This window comes from Lepus europaeus, chromosome 12 (assembly GCF_033115175.1).
Source record: "Lepus europaeus isolate LE1 chromosome 12, mLepTim1.pri, whole genome shotgun sequence".
NCBI lineage: Eukaryota > Metazoa > Chordata > Mammalia > Lagomorpha > Leporidae > Lepus > Lepus europaeus.
The window spans coordinates 8,355,882-8,376,460 of record NC_084838.1 but is presented as its reverse complement, the minus strand read 5'-3'; the positions used below and the strand labels follow the sequence as shown (position 1 = coordinate 8,376,460).

General features: G+C 47.7%; 1 protein-coding gene across 5 annotated transcripts in view; it reads right to left on the bottom strand.

The window, feature by feature from the left end:
* Positions 1-18,639, bottom strand: part of MAPKAP1 (MAPK associated protein 1) — a 268,601-nt gene extending 249,962 nt beyond the window's left edge. For 3 of the 5 annotated variants that reach the window (XM_062207530.1, XM_062207533.1, XM_062207534.1), the window contains exon 1: positions 18,392-18,638. The gene's annotated coding sequence lies outside the window, so the exon portion shown is untranslated. Of the gene's footprint in view, positions 1-18,391 lie in introns of all 5 variants that reach the window. The other 2 variants (XM_062207532.1, XM_062207535.1) reach the window with 2 other exon arrangements.
* Between the last annotated feature and the right edge of the window lie 1,940 nt (positions 18,640-20,579).

Genomic DNA, 20,579 nt, shown 5'->3' with positions numbered 1-20,579 from the left:
ATATTTGTTGCCCAGGCTAACAAAAATACAAGTTATACCAATTTGGAATTTTTATTGTCATTGTGAAGATGTGACATTTTTAATTCGGTTCATATTTTAACTCAGCAACCTTAATCCAGTGATCAAAGCTTCATTAGCTTATAAACAAACTGCTTCTCAGGTAAACTGAACTGCTCCACACCAGGATCTTAAGCAAATAAATAAGTACAAAACAGGCAGAGATTATAAATTAGGGCAGACAAATCTGTATCTAGCCCCACGCCAGTACAGAGCATTCTATCAATATAGTGAAATGCTAATCTCCTAATTAACAACCTAATTAGGTAATTATGGCTTTGCAGAGGGATGCCGAAATGAAATATGACAACATGGTCACCTCTTTATATGGCACCTGTGGGCCTTTTCAGCTGTCATTGCAAAGAGTGCAATATCAATTTGAACAGATGACAAAGTGCTGTCATTTTTCATTCTGATAATATAAAGAATGCTTTGGACAGAAGCAGTTTACAAAAGAAACAACTTGCCTGATATTTTTCTAATTTAAATACATTCAAATACTTCATTAAATCTTTTGCATGTTTTTATTTCTATATACAAGAATGATCATGCACATCAAAAAAAATCAAACTGGTCACCATGCTTAATTGTACATGATGAAACCATTTCAGTTATAAAATGTATAATAATTAGAAAAGAATAAAAGGCAACAATTCATGACAGTTTAATGTTCATAATGATTACTGTTACCAGAAAAAATTTAAATCCAAACTTTGATCAATTTTCCCTTAACAAAATAAAAAGTGAGATAGAAATTCATACTTGTTAAAGCAAATAGAACAGAGATGAGGCCTAAAAAATCCCTGAGCAAAGTGAATCAAGATATCTTAGCCGACCCTGCTTGATCTGCAAACATAAGCAAAACTCAACTTGTGCTAATTCTTGTGCACGTGTGTATTAAATAATAACAGAATTTAAGCTCAACCAGTAGAAAGCAATTGACAAAATTATAGGGACCTTCAACAGGATAGACCAAATAAGTCAACTATATATAATAACCAAATATTTTCTGTTCTACTTCCATGTTCTTCCTATATAGGACTGTGTGGTTCACAAATCACTATCTGTTCAAATAAAGTCTTTAAAATTTTATCATGCCTGTTTATCTTTTTTAACACACAATTTTCCATACCAAAAAGAACTTCCCAATATATAAGCAATCAACTCATAAAAGAGCTCTCTATTCAATGGCCAATCTCAACTTCTTGGCAATAGGATTATGTTCTCTGAAAATAAGGGGGACTGGCACTGTGGTGTCATGGGTAAAGCCGCCACCTGCAGTGCTGACATCTCATATGGGCACCAGTTGCAGTCCCGGCTGCTCCATTTCCGATTCAGCTCTCTGCTGTGGCCTGGGAAACAGTGGAAGATGGCCCAAGTCCTTGGGCCCCTGCACCCGTGTGGAAAGACCTGGAAGAAGCTCTTGGCTCCTGGCTTTGGATCAATGTGGCTCCGGCCATTGCGGCCACCTGGGGAGTGAAACAGCGGATGGAAGACCTCTCTCTCTGATTCTCCTTCTCTGTGTAATTCTGACTTTCAAATAAATAAATAAATCTTTTTTAAAAAAGGAAAGAAAACAAGGACAGAGCTGTCACAAGCCTACTTGCTGTCCCATTAGCCACTGAAGAAGTGATGGTAGCAATGGTGCATCAGTACCAATACGAATACTATTCTTCCAGGATATTGTCTTAAGATATTGGGGAGCCTGGCCTGAGAATCTTAGTCAAGACATGGAAACCATGTTCTAACTGCAAAGTAACTATGCAGGGGTGGGGAACCTTTTCTCCATCAATGGTCACTTAGATTTTATAACATCATTCGCAGCCCATACAAAATTATCAACTTAAAAATTAGCCTGCTGGAGATTTTCTGAAGTCTGTCCCACCTGCAGCTGCCTTGGCAAGGCTAGACCAGGTGATTCCACAGTCTCACATGGCCCACAGCAGGACGCTCCCCACTCCTAACCTACAGTGAGAGCTGATTAGAAAATACAATCCATTTATAACTTCAGAATCACCTGCATTAGTGAATACTCTGTTGGTTGAAATGATAGTCACTGGCTCCATGCATATTTGTAAATGTCAACCTGAAACTGGAATTATTAAAAACTGGGGATGGCACTATGGTGCAGTGGGTTAAGCTGCCACCTGCGAAGCCAGTATCCTGTATCAGAACACTGGTTCAAGTCCCAGCTGCTCCACTTCTGATCCAGCTGCCTGCTAACACACCCAGGAACACAGCAGAAGACGACCCAAGTATTTGGGCCCCTGCCACTCACATCAGAGACCTGGAAGGAGTTGCAGGCTCCTAGCTTCAGCTGGGCCATTCCCAGTCATGGCAGACATTTGGGGAATGAACCAGTGTATGGAAGACCTCTGTTTCTCTCTTGCTTGCTCTGTGTGTATGTGTATGTGTGTGTCTCTGCCTGTCAAACAAATAAATCTTTAAAAGAAAATTTGTTGGGGTGGGCATTTGGTGCAGAGCCTTAAGTCACTTAATCGGAATGCCTGGTTCAAGTTCTGGCTCCCTCACTTCCAGTCCAGGTTCCTGCTAACGCAGTCTCGGGAGGCAGCAGGTGATAGTCCCTGAAACCCACATAGGAGATATGGATGGAGTTCCCGACTTCTGGTTTGGCCTGGCCTACCCCTGCTGTTGTGGGCATCTGGGGAGTGAGTCAATGGACACAAGCTCTCTCTCCCCCAGCACTCTGTCTCCGTTACTCTGCTTTTATAATGAACGTCTTTGAACATGAATTCTTCAATCCCTCTAATTATCTCATTGACAAAGATTCCTAAAAGTGGAATTATAAGCTCAAAAGCCAAGCATGCTTTTCCTTAAAACTTATGATTAACATTCATATTGCCAAATCCTGGTTTCCAGAAAAGGTTTTATCAATTTACATTTCCACTAGCAAAATATAAGTGACCATTTCAACATCAACCTTTGCTGGCAATGAGTATTAGATTTTTATTAAATATTTAAACTTCAGAGCATAAGGTTACCTACAACCAAGCACTCTCACAACATAACCAATGATAACTTCCTGTAAATATTAAGTTTAAATGAATAAGGAATCACAACAGAGCCAATGACAATCCCAAGACAAGGGCCAGTTCCAATATCAAATCTACAGCACTATATTTAAACTGGGAAGACAACAGCTCAAGTCCCAGTTTTGCCATTATTGGTAGCTCCACATCTCAAATCATTTTATTTCTCTAAGCTTTAGTTTCAGCATTTGTAAAATGGAAATGGGGACAACATAATAACCCTTGTTCAAAGCATTTCAAATGGTAATGACAGGCACAAAAAAAATGGAAAGTGCTGTTATTTAGCAGATCAATTCATTTTATAGCCTAAAAATAAGATACTGGAAACCTTTTTCCATATTGCCATAGTAGGCAGGTATACTAATTCACAAAGCAGATCAGAAACGAATAAACTATTTAATGATCCAGACAGGAACATGAGTCTCACTCCTTTACAACCACTCCATTAGAATCACAGCTTGTTACATTACACTAACGCTGAACCTCCTGTGCCCAGGATGCTGGTCCCTGCAAGTCTCCAGAAGCACCATGGTCCTTAACCTGTTTCATTTAGCATCAGTGTCCCCACTCTGCACGGCTCCGGCCAAGTGTGACTCCAAAACCCCACCACACACTGCTTCAAGATTCAAGACTACAACTCAGTCCTCTGTTAGTCTCCTTTATGTCAGCAAATAAAAGTTTAAAGATTTCGTTTTCAAAAGAAAATAATTCCTTTAAATAACTTTCTACCTACTTCTCTGCTGAAACAGTACTTATTTATAATACAGTACCTTAAAATGAGCCCATAGGGAACTAAAAATGTTATTTTTTTGAAATTTTACACATTTAGTCCATTTCTCCTGCATCAATAATAAAAGCATATTCATAAAAGTACACTCAAGTATAGGATATTATGAATCTAACACTGCAAATGTTTAGGGGTAAATGTGACATAATATTCAATTTATTTCAAAAACAATTACTATAACTTAATTCCAATAGTTACTCTAATATCTCCTTGCTCTTTCCAGAATTTCAGGTTTGTTTTTTAAGTGGTTTCTCCCATTTTTCTCACTTTCAATCACTTAAAACTGTTTTCTACTTTCGGTCCAAATTTTGTGTTTTCTATATTAAATCTATTCCTCCAATATATCTAGACTGCTGCCAACTAGAGTTAATAAATTCTGAATGACTGCTCAGGATTTATTTTCTTCATTTTTATATTCTATGTTATTTCCTCATACAATAGCATATGAATGAAAACAATGTATCTCGAAGACCAATATTTCTTCAATTTCCACCTTATGGAAGCTGGGTATTAAAATAAAAATAAATTAAACTCTTGGGCTGGGAACTCCCTGACCATATTTCTCTCCCTCTGCCGGGGTGTCTCTATGCCCCCTTTCAATCTTGTGCATATTCAGTCAACAAAGCACTGCATGTGTTCGGGGAGTGCCTGGCCCATCAAGGTCCTTTCCCGAAGGAAGCAATGAACAAAGAGCGGCGGGAAGAGCTGAGCAGCGGCTCCCTGGCTCCCTACCTGCCGTCAGGAGAGGAGAAGGAGCAGCACTTTAGATCGGAGCCATTCCCCACGGGGGTCTGTCAGCCACCAGCAGAGTGACTTTAAGCAGGTCAATTAGAATCAGACAGCCTGGCAACCTGGAAAGACCTAAGCAAGACTTGAATGTTGCTCATTACCATCCAGAAGGGGAAAAAAGACCCACAGGCCTGTGAGTGACCTGACCAAACTCCAGGGAGTAAGAGGCATAGCTACATTCAGAACTCACGTCCCTCGGTCCAGTGTACCAGTGTACTTCCTACTAAACTGCGATTCGCTGGATGTCAGTTTCTTTGCCTCAAGAAGCTATGATTATCCCCTTTCTAATACCACCTATCTCACAGGATTAAAGGAAATAAAGGACACAAAAGCCTTCGGCAAATTTACAATATCACTTCACCGTATCGCGGAGACCAAAACACACAAGAGAACTGGTTAACATAAAACACACTGACCATGGGGCCAGAGTCGCCACCTGTGATGCAGGCATCCCATATGGACGCCAGTTCAAGTCCCAGCTGTTCCACTTCCAATCCAGCTCCCTGCTAATGTGCCTGGGAAAACAGCAGAAGATGGTCCAAGTGCTTGGGCCCCTACACCCACATGGGAGACCCAGATGAAGCTCCTGGCTTCCGCCTGGCCCAACCCCGACTGTTGTAGCCATCTGGAGAAGGAACCAGCAGACAGAAGATCTTCCTGTCTCTCCCTCTCTCTAACTCTGCCTTTCAGACAAATAAATAATTTTTTAAAAAATAAATAAAAGTGTTTAAGTGTCGGGGCCAGTGGCCCTGGCCCGACATGAGATGCAGCAGGCTGAGGCTGTCCCTTATCTAATCCTGTTTCCTGAAGGCAGGATGTGACTTCTGATGAAGGTCTATGATGTTCTTTGCTCTATCTGCAGAGCTTGTACCCTGATCATTGCTACTTTGTAAACTTGCTCTGTTCCTGTGCTATGCATGATTACACACAATGAATGTTATCTGTATGGGGTCTGGGGTATATAACCTTGTCTTTCTGTGTGCTCGGGGCTGGAGACTGAAGGGTTTCCTTAGGGAGACTGCCTCCAGTCCCTCATCGCCGGGCCCCCTACTTTGGCTTGGAACGCGACGAGGCAATAAACGTGGTGATGAATTGACTGAGTGCTGCGTGTCTCCGTGTGGTTTGTCGGGTGGCCTCCAACAGCTGGTGCCGTGACTCGGATTCATCTCATCCACAGGTAAGCCTCTGTAAGAGGGAAGGCTGCGGCGGTAGCAGGCCGTAGGGATTAAAAGGGAGGCACATAAGCACGAGTAGGGCGTGGCAGACTAGGGCTTGCCCGGGGAGCCTCTCCTATAGCCATGGGAAATATACAGTCACATCAGACTATAAAAAGGATAATAAAGGCCTTGTTAAAAAGCGCCGGGACGCCGGTTGCAGGACAAAATATTTCTGACTTTATTGACATTGTAAGGAGCCATACGCCTTGGTTTACTGAGGAATGCCTCCTCACACATAGAAAGTGGAGAGAGCTGGGAAAACATCTTAAGGGAAAGAAGCTCTCACCAGAGGTATGGCGCTTGTGGCGATGCATTGATCAGGCTTTTGAAAGTGATCAGGAGGAGGTGGTACAGTGTTTGCTAGCAGCATCTGACTGCATGGAAAAGGAGAGCAGGGCTAATAGCCAAAGAGGAGACAGTGCGGCTGAGGAGGTTACCAACCAAACTGGGCATAGGAGGCCCGCAGTGGTGCCCTCAGCCCCACCAGAACCTGAGCCCCCAGAACCTTGGTGGGGGGACGGGCCACCTCCGGGTTATCCCTCTGATGGTGAGGCTACGTCCTCCTCTTCCTCCTCCTCTTCCTCGAGTGAGACAGAAGCTGACACGGATACGTCTTTAGTTGGACCAGACAGGGGCAGAGACAGAGCTAAAAGGATTGGAGAGAGGAGACGCAAACAGCCTACAGGCCAGCCCAGAGTACTTCAGCTATTGCCTACGGAACAGCCCCATCCTTCCTTAAGAATAAGACCAGAGTGGGGGTTTCATGCACATGCGGCAAGTCAGGAGAGGAAAAGAAAGAAACATGCTAGAGGGTGGAAGGAATTTAAGGACCCAAAGGCAGTCTTCCCAGTCACAGAGGATGCCAATGGGGATAGAGGCTGGGCCCCCATAGACTTTTCACAGCTCAAGGAACTTCAAAAGGCAGTCACCATGTATGGACCACAGGCCCCATTTACTTATCAAGTTCTAGACATGCTTGCCAGCCAGGGACTTACACCTAATGATTGGCGTAATCTGACACGTGCTGTTCTCGCCGGAGGGGATTACCTCCTCTGGCAGGCGGGGTTCCAGGAGCTGGCTAGAAGCAAAGCTGCTGAAAATGCCCGTTCTGATGGGGCCCGTAGGCATTGGACTGAGGCCATGATTTTGGGCATTGGTAATTTTAATACCGATGCAGTGCAGGTTAGGTACCCAGTGGAACTTCTACAACAAATTAAGGACTGTGGTATGCGGGCATGGAAGGTGATACCTAAAAAAGGGGAAATTCGGTACAGTCTTACAAAAATTCTTCAAGGACCCAATGAACCTTATGCGGACTTTGTAAATAGGCTTTATGAGGCTGCTGGAAACTTGTTCGCAAATGCCAAGAAAACAGCCCCTCTATTACGCAGATTGGCCTATAAAAATGCGAACAAACATTGCCGTGAGACGCTGGACCCTGGCAGCACAAAGATGTAACAACTTTCATGAAAATTTGCAGAGATGTGCAGATTGATGTCGCAGCTGGAGTATATTCGGCGCGGCTGGAGACTCAAAATGAGCGTGCCGGGCATGCCAGTAATCGGGCTGGTACCTGTTTCAACTGTGGCAAAGTTGGGCATTTCAAGAGAGAATGCATGGCTCCTAGAAGCCGAGCTTCTAGCAATCAGCCAGGGTTGTGTCCCCGATGTGGCAAAGGTAATCATTGGGTCAGTGATTGTTACTCAAAAAAGGATAAACAAGGAAAGCCCCTATCTGAAAGAAGCACTCAAAAAAACTTCCAAAGGGCCCTTGCTGCCAGGGCCCGACCCAAGGCGTCACTCGGACGCAGGCAGCCACAATTTCAGACACTCAGCGATTCCGAGTAATGGTGGGGGAGGTGACGGCCGCTTCCCCAGTAATTTTGACACCCGCCATGGGTCCGCAGGCGATTCCACTCAACAAAGACAACTTCCCATCTCAAATTGGAGCGGGCATCCTTTTAGGAAAAGCAACACAGTTACAAAAGGGGATCCAAATTGTTCCTGGCTTAATCACTACTCCTGCTAGTAAGTTTTTCCTTCTCGCCAGCGCCCAGCACGGGCCCATTGTAATCAATGATGGAGATACCATTGCACAATTTCTCTGGTGGCCGAGCCCTAAGGATAACAGAGGGGAACAAGGGCATTTAGCCGCTCTTTCTATGACCTTAGATCACAGGCCATTTTATGTTTTAACTATTAAAGGCAAACAAATTAGAGGGTTGTTGGACACGGGAGCTGATGTGTCTGTCATAGCTAATACAGACTGGCCACGAAAATGGCCTCAACAAGAATCAGAGGGTAATTTAGTAGGACTAGGTATTGCTGTGACACCGGCTCGCAGTTCCGCTGTCCTTACTTGGACAGATGAGGAGGGACATACTGGGCAATTTCAGCTGTATGTATGTGATGTGCCTGTGACCCTCTGGGGGAGGGATGTATTAACATTACTACAGGTTAACTAATGAGTCCAACGTAGCATGGAACATCATGGAAAGGACAGGTTACACATCAGGGAAGGGGCTAGGAAAATATGAACAAGGAATCACCCAACCCATCCCAGCGATTGGGCAAACGGATCGTTGTGGTCTGGGTTTTCCCCGGGGGCCATTGTGAGACCGCAAGCTTTGACAATAACCTGGATAGGTAAAGACCCTATATGGGTTCCTCAATGGCCCCTTTCGAAAGAGAAGTTGCTTGCGGTCCATGCTCTGGTCACAGAACAGTTGGAGAGAGGACACATTCAACCGTCCACATCTCCTTGGAATACACCTATATTTGTTATAAAGAAAAAGTCCGGGAAATTTCGCTTACTACACGACCTCAGAGCCATTAACAAACAAATGCAGCCTATGGGAGCTCTACAGCCAGGGCTTCCGCTGGTTACTGCTTTGCCTAAGGATTGGGTCCTTATAGTTCTGGATATCAAGGATTGTTTTTTCTCTATACCACTTGCCAAGGTAGACCGACAACGGTTCGCCTTTTCCGTCCCTTCCACAAACAATGCAGCCCCTTTTGACCAGTATGAATGGAAGGTGCTCCCCCAAGGTATGGCAAATAGCCCCACTCTTTGTCAGCTGTATGTTCATGCTGCTATAGCACCTACACGCAGGGCTTTCCCTGCGTTCCAAATTCTTCACTATATGGATGATATCTTATTGGCAGCTCCCACAGATAAAGATGCTAAACTCATGTTTATTCATTTAAGCAAAAATTTAGCCAAATGGGATCTCCACATAGCTCCAGAAAAAATACAAGAAGGGGACACTCTCCAATATTTAGGACTCAAGATTGAGGGTAACAGAGTGAGCCCTTTGGATTGCCATATTACTTACTCAGAGTTTATGACACTTAACAAATTACAAAAGTTATGTGGTTCCATCAACTGGATTCGGCCCTATGTGCGGTTACCCACCTCCACACTGAGTCCCTTGTTTAACTTACTTAAGGGTGACCCTGACCTAACCTCCCTGCGTAAGCTAACTCCGGAGAGCTTGCAGGCAATAAAGATGGTAGAGAAGGCCTTAAAACAAACTGAGGCTCAAAGAAGAGATCTAACAAAACAACTTCTAATTCTTATCTACATAGTAAAAGACCGTCCTTATGCAGTCCAGTGGCAGGGAGCCATTTTAAGCTTTGTTTACCCTTCCCATAGTCAGCCTCGCAATATATTGCAGCTCTCTCAATCCTTGGGCTCCTTGGCCCTGACCGCCGTAGAACGCTCTGTGCAGTGTTTAGGTATGTATCCCATTGGCATTATTCTCCCGTTGGCTAAAGAGGTCATAGAGCTTTGGTGTCAAGAGAATTGGGAGTGGGCATACCTGGCCGCCACGCTAAATCTCAATATCGATAATCACTATCCCTCTAATCCAATTCTTACATTTTGTGAGGAGACCCCACTTCAATTTCATAGAAAGGTAACTAACAGCCCCCTCGCTGGTGCATTAACCGTTTATACTGACGGCGCTGCGATCAGTGACAAAGGAGTGTTAAAAACAGTAACGGACTCCAACTCTCCTCAACATGCAGAATTAGCAATCGTGGCAAAAGTCTTGTGTACTTATGATGAACCTCTTAATATTGTCAGTGATAGTTACTACGTGGTGCAAGCCGTTCGTCGCCTCGATCATCCTGCTGTCATAGCCCCTCAATCTACGGTATTCCAGTACTTAACTACCATTCAGGCTGCCTTACGACAAAGGCAACAACTAGTGCACATTGCCCACATCCGGGGCCACACCAACCTCCCGGGGCCCATGGCTGAGGGTAACCGACAAGCTGATGCTTTATCCAGGTTTTCATTGATATGCTCCGCCTTTTTAGAAGCGCAAAATTTTCACCGGCAGTGGCATGTTAATGCACGCACTCTGTGCAAGCATTATGGCCTTTCCAGGCGTGAAGCTCTTCAAATTATCCGAGCCTGCCCGTTGTGCATTACCTCTACCCCTAGACCATCAGAAGGCGTCAACCCCAGAGGTCTTTATGCTAATGATGTCTGGCAAATGGACGTGACTCATTTCCCTCCCTTTGGCCGACAATCCTGTCTTCACGTGACAGTAGATACCTTTTCTCGTGTCATCATGGCAACGGCGGCAGCCAAGGAAAATGCGGTTGCCGTTCAAGACCATTTACTTCACTGTTTTGCTAATTGGGGCATTCCCCGCACCCTAAAAACAGACAATGGCCCAGCGTACACCTCACAAGCTTTTGCTGAATTCTTGGCCCTTTTTTCTATCCATCACGTCACAGGGATCCCTTACAACCCCCAAGGACAGGGCATTATAGAACGGGCCAATGGTATTTTAAAAGCTACTCTCATAAAGCAAAAAGGGGGCATAGGGAAGCAGTTCCGCTCCCCTAAAACTCATCTTGCCATAGCTCTCTTCACTCTCAACTTTTTAACGCTCAAGACCTCAGGCTTAACCGCCGCAGAATTGCATGCTTCCGGAACAACCTCAGGAAACACAGGTTTTGGTAATATAAGAGGTCAAAAATCTCCTGTGCCAGCTACAAGTTCTGGGAATACTACGCCCACCGCTCCGGAATTAGTTATGTAAAAGGACGTAGTGACGGGCCAATGGAAGGGCCCAGATCCTGTCCTCCGGAAGGAGTGCGGTGCGGTCCTAGTCACGCCCTCTGACGTGGAAAACATCTGGATCCCGACGCGGTTGACACGCCAATTTGTGCCTTTACCCGGTACTGATGCAGGTTATGTGCCTGAGATTAACCAACCGCCCGTGACTACAGACACATAGGTCACGAGGCATCGCTTGTTTGTTTCTGTTTTTTCATAGGCTGCAACGCAGCCGCCTGGGCTCCGAAAGAAGACATACAATCACCAGTCATTGGAGATGGAGTGGATGCAGGGGAGACAGTTAATTCTATGCCTTATGGTCTGTGGCGATCTGACTGCTATTCGTGGAGCCTCCTTTGTGTCTGATAACATTTGGATGCGCCTCGCCCGAATTGCAGGTTCTGACAACATCTGCCTTCAACAAGATGTACATGTGGGAACCATTTTAAGTTCATGCCTTCTGCCCGTCTGTCATCCAGCAGAGGAACTCAAAAAGCTTACATTCTTCGCTAGATTCCCTAACAAAATCGTGACTTATCAGGACTCATATAACTGGGGTACTCCGTCATATAAAATACCTGCAAAAGAGATACAGCTTTGGACTCCTCGAATAGCTGTCACCGAAAATGACACTTGTGCGGAGATAAAAAACTGTACCTCAAAATGTACGAACTTGGGAAATGGTTTGCATTGTAACAAAACTCTTTCAATTTCCTATGGGACAGGGCACATCCCTCTTCCCGAAGGATGGTTTTTCTCTTGTGGCAATTTCACTTTCAATTACATCCCTGCTAACATGTCTGATGGCACCCATTGTTGCCTTAGTCGATTAACTGTTTTCCTTCCTTCTCCTGATTTGCTCACCGCTAATCAGACTGTACGCAGTAAGAGACATGCATTGACGACCTTGGACGAGTCATGTGATGCAAGTGTCAATTTGTTTTCCAAGGCGGAGGTTGACGCACTGACTTTCTCTCTTGTAGGAGTCCCTGGCTTAGCTGTAGGAGCTTATAAGACTGTAGTAAAATTGGCCTGTGCTATGGTAAAAAACATCAACAGCACCTCTAAAGCGCTATCTCTGCTTAACGATGAACAGCAAGTCCTGAGACAGGGTATTCTAGATAATAGGGCAGCCATAGATTATCTTCTATTACTTCATCATAAAAAATGCAATCAAGTAAAAAACATGTGTTGTTTCAACCTTACTGACAATTCATTTAGTATTACTCTAAAAATACAAAACCTACGTAAATTGGCAGCACACTTCACCCGGGATAAAGGCTCCGGCCTCTTTGACTGGCTTACATCTTGGTTGCCTGATTTTTCTTGGCTTAAAGAATTGTTCCTAGGAATGGTATTGTTACTATTTGTTGTGATTTTAGCTTGCATTGTTGGAAAATGTTTTGTGCACTGCCTTTCCAGGCCATGGTAGCCTCGCGCTCTCTCTCCCTAACTGCCTCGTTGACCGCTTGTTCCTACACTGTTCTTAGGGTGGACCGGTAGTCAACGACGGGTAAGCACTTGCAGGCTTCTCTAGCAACCTAAGACAGAGGGCAGGACATGCTTCCTGTATCCTTGATGACGGGTAAGCAGAGTAAGCGCTGCGGGGCACCTAAGACAGGCACGAGTCCACGCCATTCAGCGTTTAACGCGAGGGACCTGTGGGGGATGGGCCCTCCCCCGCAGCCCTCTGGACAGTGTAGACACCGGTTACCATAAACACCAGGCCATTCTTGTACAAACAAGAAGGGGGAGATGTCGGGGCCAGTGGCCCTGGCCCGACATGAGATGCAGCAGGCTGAGGCTGTCCCTTATCTAATCCTGTTTCCTGCAGGCAGGATGTGACTTCTGATGAAGGTCTATGATGTTCTTTGCTCTATCTGCAGAGCTTGTACCCTGATCATTGCTACTTTGTAAACTTGCTCTGTTCCTGTGCTATGCATGATTACACACAATGAATGTTATCTGTATGGGGTCTGGGGTATATAACCTTGTCTTTCTGTGTGCTCGGGGCTGGAGACTGAAGGGTTTCCTTAGGGAGACTGCCTCCAGTCCCTCATCGCCGGGCCCCCTACTTTGGCTTGGAACGCGACGAGGCAATAAACGTGGTGATGAATTGACTGAGTGCTGCGTGTCTCCGTGTGGTTTGTCAGGTGGCCTCCGACATTTAAGAGCACTAAACAAATGCGTAAGTTCCTCACGTCATCCCTCCTAAAATTCTGCCGGATTATATAATAAAGGTATTCATTCTGCCACTTCCCAAAGGTAAAGGCAGGGGCTACAAGGCTTCCTCACTCTGCAGTCTGCCAGGAGACTTCTGATCAGCAACCACCACATGGTGTTGCACCTCCTGCCTTGAACAGCGGGTACCAAAATTCAGCAGCCAGGCTTATCAGGGTGCCTAGGATTGTACGCAGCTCACAAATGTGTTCAGGTCCATGTGGTAATTTCTTAAACGTAATTTTTTAAGCTAAATTTATTAAAATCCAGGTTGCCAGCATCCTTTCAGAAAAAAACCAGACGACCTAGAGACGCTGGATCCTCAGGTGGCAACAAGCACTGGCAGGTGAGCAGCACGTGTGCCGCTCAGGCAGGGCACGTGCCACCAGCTCACCACGGCCCGTGCTGCTACCGAAGCACATGCTCAACACAGGACTGGAGACCCCTGAGGGAGATGTACAAAATTTAATGAAGATTCTGAGTTAATTTGACATCTATCATTGTATCCTGAACAAGGTCGATATGTCAGAATAAAAGACTTTCAGCAAAGTCTCTCAGCTGACCGTGAGAATTTCTCAATTCTACAGACGGTGTTTGGCACAGCAGTTAATATGCCACCTGGGGTGCCTGAGTCCCACATCAGAACGCCTGGGTTTGAGTCCCAGTTGTTCTTCTGAGCCCCACTTCTTGCTAACGCGCACCGAGGGAGTTAGCAGATGATAGGTCAAATATTTGGGTCCCTGCCAACTGCATGGGCACACAGATTGAGTTCTGGGCTCTAGGGTTCAGCCTGGCCCAGCCCTGGCTTACTGCAGAGCTTTGGAGGAATGAACCAGAGGACAGAGATCTCGATCTCAATCTCTCTCTTTCTGCCTTTCAAATAAATAAAAAAGTTTTTTTAAAAATAATTTCCAATGGGCGATATATTTTAAAAAAATAATTTCTGAAATCTTCAGTTACAAGTCAAGAAGCAAAATCCCCACCATCACCACCACCACAAAGAAATATATATATATAAAGATTTCTTTAGGGGCTGGCACTGTGGCCCAGTGGATTAAAGCCCCAGCATCCCATATGGACACTGGTTCAATCCCAGCTGCTCCACTTCCGATCCAGCTCTCTGCTGTGGCCTGGGAAAACAGCAGAAGATGCCCAAGTCCTTGGGCCTCTGCACCCACACAGGAGACTCAGAAGAAACTCCTGGCTCCAGATCAGCTCCGCTCAGCTCTTGTCCTCGTGGTCATTTGGGGAGGAAACCAGTGGATGGAAGACCTCTCTCTCTCTTACTCTATCTCTCTCTGTAACTCTTTCAAATAAATAAAATGCCCAGCAGTGACCCAAATGCCCAGCAGTGACTACTGTGCTGAAGCTACTGCTGAAGGAACAGCCCTACCTACAAGCCTCTCCAGAGGGTCCCCATCCACACCACAAAGAACAAGCAACATGGTGTAACCCTGAAGAGTACAAATTCCAAAGCCCGGTGGAAAATCCCCCGATCTCACTCCTCACCCAGCTGCACAGACTGAGGAAGTTACTGACCCTCTCAGTGGCCCAGTTCCTCATCCGTAAAGCTGGGATGCTGATAACACCCCCTCACGCAAGAATAAATGAGATAAAGCACTCACCACAGTGCTGAGCCAAGTAAGCACGACCAGCAGCGCGCACTGCTGTGTGCTCGCAGCACCTGTGGGGCCTCCACACTCACCACCTACAGGACCTACTGCAGTTTCTCCTGCACACATTTCTCCACTGCAATGTCAAGCACCTCAGGGAGGCGACCTGGTTTTATTCTTCTTTGTGTCCCCAGGGGATAACATTTTGCCTGACCCTGCTGAGTGAATCAGACATCCTCATAGTATTTAATCGTGAAAATTATGAGCAGAAACTAGAATTTCCAGGGCTGCTGTTGTAGTATCGTGGGTTAAATGGCCACCTACGACACTGGCATCCCATATGAGAGCACTGGCTGAAGCCCCAACTGCTCCACTTGGGACCCAGCTCCTTGCTAATGTGTCTGGGAAAACAGCAGAAGGTGGCCCAAGTGCTTGGGCCCCTGCACCCAGATGGGAGACCCGGAAGAAGCTCCTGGCTCCTGGCTTCAGCCTGGCGCAGCCCTGGCCATTTGGGGAGTGAACCAGTAGATGGAAGGTCTGTCTCTCCCTCTCTGTAACTCTTTCAAAGAAATAAAGCATTTAGGGAAAAAAAAAAAAAAAAGCAAGACCACTAGAATTTCCCCCTCTTGCCTGGCACTCAATCTCCCAGACGCTGACTCCTACTGCCCCTCCCTGTACCCCGACACTCTGCTCAAAGAGGTGACGGCTTGCTTTACTCAGGCTGTGGCTCATCCACACTCCAGAGCCAGTCACAGGCATTGTTCCTCTGAATTTCACAACTGTCGTCTTGGGAGGCTTTACCATGCACAAGCTGAATGTCTCTTATCCAAAATATTTGGGACTCAGGGCCGGCGCTATGGCATAGTGAATAAAGCCACTGCCCGCAGTGCGGGCATTCCATATGGGTGCCGGTTCAAGTCCCGGCTGCTCCACTTCTGATCTAGCTCTCTGCTACGGCCTGGGAAAGTAGAAGAAGATGGCCCAAGTGCTTAGGCCCCTGCACCTGCGTGGGACACCTGGCGGAAGCTCCTGGCTCCTGCCTTCAGATAGGCACAGCTCCAGCCATTGTGGCCAGCTGGGGAGTGAACCAGCAGATAGAATACTTCTCTCTCTGCCTCTCCTCTCTGCGTAATTCTGACTTTCAAATAAATAAATAAATCTTAAAAAAGATATTTGAGACCAGAACTATATAGGATTTTAATTTTTTTCAGATTTTGAAGTATTTCCATAGGCTTAATCCAAAAACCCAAAATTCCAAATACTCCAAAAACTGAAACTTTTTGACAGTCATGTAGTGCTCAAAGTTTCTGCTCTTGGGGGGTGGGTGTTTGGCTCGGCGGCTGGAACCCACTTGAGAAGCCCACATGTCAAGGCGCCTGGGGTCCCTCCCCATTTCCAGCTCCTGACTCCCAGCTTCCTGCTGATGCAATCAGGAACAAGCGACTGGGTTCCTGCCATCCATGTGGGAACCTTGACTGAGTGCCTGGCTCCTGATTTTGGCCCTGGTCCAGCCCAGCCACTGCAGGCATTTGGAGAGTGGACCAGTGATTGGGAACTGTGTGTCCTTTTGCCTCTCAAAAAAAAAGAAATTAAAAAAGAAAATTTCAGATTTTAGATTTTTGGATCAGGGATGCTCAACCTACACCAGGACCTTTATCCACAGTAGCTCACCACCTATTCTGAACACCTGTGAGGTCAGTATCCTCCCTCATCCCTACGCCTAGTTGAGGAAAATGATGCCTAGGGTTGAGAAACTTGCCAAAGGTCACTTATCTAGTCAGAAGAGAGACCAGGAATTGAACACAGAGCCCATGCTAATTCTCTACAAACTATCTGCGTTGCCCATATTCAAAGTTGAGGTGACCAGCTACTACCAACTTGCCCTGGAAGGGTGTGATACATTCAAATGATTCTTAGTACCATCCACTTTAATATTCATCTTTTTTCCTTTGTATAGTTTCAGGATGTTCTTGATTAGATAGCTATGGGATCAGAAAGCAAGCAAGCCAAGTAATGGAAAAGTACAGATTTAAGCATCAGATCTGGGTTTGACCATGGCTGTCTTGTATCAGTTCATCATTTATCCTGAGTCTTCCTAATCTATAAATTGAGGTTAAAATGACAAAACGAGAAAAACTTACATATAACATGCAATACATAAATACTGAATAAAGACTGTATTACAAAGCATCCCCTGGCCATATCCCACCCCTCAAAAGTGAGTGACCAATCCCCCTTCCATACAAATGTATCACAAAAAGAACTCAGTGTACTGATCACTGTGTTGGAATTATAATTTCCTTATCTGTCTCAGTAAGCTGAGCTCCCCGCAGGCCAGAACCCAGTCTGATGTATCTGCACACTGCTTAGTACTGCCCCTGGCACACACCCATACTCAGTTAACTGTTTGCCAAATGAAATAACTGTAAATACAACGAGTGTTTATAGGATTCTAGAGAAATCGTTTCCAGTTGGGGTTGTCCCAAACTGGGTGAGGGAGGCCAACTTCAGCTAGGCCAAGGGACGTTTCCCAAGAGGACGAACAGAAAAGGGGAAACCTCACGCCCTGCGCCAGGGCGATGTGAGAGCCTAGAGCAACGTATCCGAGTGGGGGCCTCTGTCCCGAGCCAGGTCAGGGGGCGCACAGGCACGAGTGTGGTCTGGCCCACAGCAGCCCACAGTGGGAGTGAGCACCCAGCTGAAAGGGAGAGGGGCTACCAGCACACCCCACGGGCCCAGAGAGCTTGCACGTGGGTACGCTGGAGAGGATGAAAACCATTATCACTTCATCAAGAGCGCTCCCGGCGCCACTGGAGCACCCGGCCTCGGCTCTCAGCACCCGAGGCTACAGCATGGTGCCTCTTTAGCTGTCCTGGTGGGTTTTAACACTGAAGATCACCCCGCCTGCCTGTCCAAACAGAACGAGATGTCCAGCTTTTTCTAGCGGTATACCGCTACTGGGTCACACCTGGGAAGTTTTCAACTTTGCCGATTTGGGTTTACAACAACATGATGCGTTCCACAGTGCCACTTTGGTGGGCTTCAAAGAGCACCTGCATTCATTCAGATTGAAGTTTTACCGGATTTCTGAGTCAATTTGGGGGGGGGGGGGTGTCTCTGGTTAAACTACTACTCTTGTGTAACACAATTTTTTCTCCAGCCTTAAACAGATCCAGAAGACTCCCACAAATAAACAAAACTGACCCAAAGTTCCCGCAGCACTCCAGCTAACAGAAACTCAGCGGGGCTGTTTATCCGTTTAGGGGGACGAGGAGACGGGACCACACACGCAACACTGCAAGAGCTCCATGTTCACACTGTGAAGAGCAGGGCACCTACGGAACCGCAGGAGCCACCTGCGCCCACGCCCCCACCCCACACGAGGGGTCCACACCCGGATGTCAGGCTCACGGCGGCCTCCGCTCCTGGAAGGGGCCAGGCAACGGCTGCCGCTGACCACCGGAGCAGGGCCTGACGGGCGGCCCGCTGGGCAGGCAGCGCCGGGGGTCCGAGCCGCCAGGCCCCGTGAGAGGCCGAGCTGGCCGGCCGGCGGGCGAGGGAGCTGGCGGCTGGGGCAACCTTTACCTGAAGCTGCTTCCACACTACGGGCCGGGCTGGCCTTGGGAAACGTTCCTGAGAGGAGGGCCCGGCTCCCCCACGCCTCCCGGCCCCTGCCCCGACTCTGCACTCTCGGGATCCTCGGGGACCGGTGCTCCTCCCGGCCCTCTCAGCTGCCGTCGCCCGGGCTAGCCCTCATGTCCCGGCTGCTCGCCGCCGCCGACCGGCCGAGCAGCAGCCCTGTTATCCCGAGCCGCGCCACGACCCGGAACCGCACCCCCGCGCACCGGAAGTCCCCGACCAGGAAGGCGCCGCTGGCTGGGGAACGCAGTGCGCATGCTCCAGAGTCGAGCGCTACTTCCCGGGGGCGGGGGGGGGCGTGCGCATGCGCGTTCTTCTCTGGTGTCGGTAGAGGCCTGGGTCCGAGCCTGGGAATCCCGGCGAGATTCGCTCGCGCCCGGCTTTCCTGGAACGGAAATCGACGTCAGCGTTCCCCGTGGAGCCCTCTTTCTCTCCACTGAGAAGAGCCCCAGTTCATCCAGAAATGAGGAACGAGCAGCCTAGCGCGTGTATCCGAAAGCCCTGGGTTCGAATGCCGCTTCTGACTTGCAGTGTAACCCTGGACGCTGCAGCTGCCCCCTCTGAGCCTCGGCTTTCCCGTCCGTAGTAGTAGCTCCGGGATGACGGGGTGGCTGTGAGAATCAACGGGGTGAGGGGCCGCACGGTGGCGGGCAGCACGCAACCGCAGGAGGTGCCGCGACCTCCCTCGTGTGTAGTGCCGAGATGCGGGTCCGCGGCCAGGACGGCAGGGAGGCGCCCGGGGTGCTGGGTGCTGGGTGCTGGCACCGCACGGTCGGTGCGGGCGCGCCCTGCACCTGCCCTCCGTGGTTCCGGCAGGGACCTGTCAGGGCGCTCTGCCGGGTGGACAGAAAGGTTGGGTAGGTTCCCCCACCTCCCCCCAAGCCTTACGCTGCGTTTTCTCCTCTTTTCTGGACTCCAGTCAAACCCAGCTGCCTGGGCGTCCCTCACACGGTCCAGACCTGTGTGCAATCGAAATCAACTGGGCCTGCGGGTCGCTCATGGAGTCTAAAGACTGAACACCCTCTCTGCCACTTGGAAGTTGTGTAGCTTCGTCTCCCCAAGCTACCTCTTTAAATTTCCTTATCTGTAGAACGAAAATCAAAAGTAACGGAGCCAGACCTTGTGGCACAGTAGGTTAAGCTGCAGCCTGCAATGCCAGACCCCATATATCAGTGCTGGTTCAAGTCCCGGCTGTTCCACTTCCCATCCAGCTTCCTGCTAATGCTCCTGGGAAAGCAGCAGGATGGTCCAAGTACATGGACCCCTGCACCCACTTGGGAGATCCTGATGGAGTTCCTGGCTCCTGGCTTTGGCCTGGCCCAGCCCCAACCATCATGGTCATTTGGAGAATGAACCAACAGATGGAAGATCTCTTTCTGTCTCTATCTATCTCTGTCACTATAACTTTCAAATAAATAAAATAGATCGTTAAAAAAAAAGACTGAAACAGACAAGTCGTAACCGTTGTGAGGATTAAATGAGCTAATACATAGAACTCCATAGAATGCAGCCAAGCACGTGGCTAATACTGAGTGCTTACCACTGTTACTACACCGGTCAATAGCAGGACTTACTGGTGCCAAGCCTAGGCACTGGAGATTCAGCTGTAAAAAAAGCCAGAGACTCTGCCCTCAAGAAGTTATTTGACTATGGGTTAAAATAATTCACTGTGTAGAAGCAGGTTAAGCCACCAATGGCAATGCCAGCATCTCGTGTTGGAGTCTGGGTAAAGAGCTCCGCTGCCCCACTTGGGATCAAGCTCCATGCTAACGTGCCTGGGAAAGCAGCAGATGATGGCACAAGTGAGTCCCTGCCACCCATGTGGGAGACGCAGATAGAATTCCTTTTTTAAAAAAAAAATTATTTATTTGAAATAGTTACATATAGAAGGAGAGGCAGAGAGAGGGATTGTCCATCCGCTAGTTCACTCCCCAGTTGGCCGCAACAGCCGGAGCTGCGCCAATCTGAAGACAGGAACCAGGAGCTTCTTCTAGGTCTCCCACGTGGATGCAGGGGCCCAAGGACTTGGGCCATCTTCTGCTCTCCCAGGACATAGCAGAGAGCTGGATCAGAAGTGGAGCAGCACCCATGTGGGATGCTGGCACTACAGGTGGCGGCTATACCGGCTACGCCA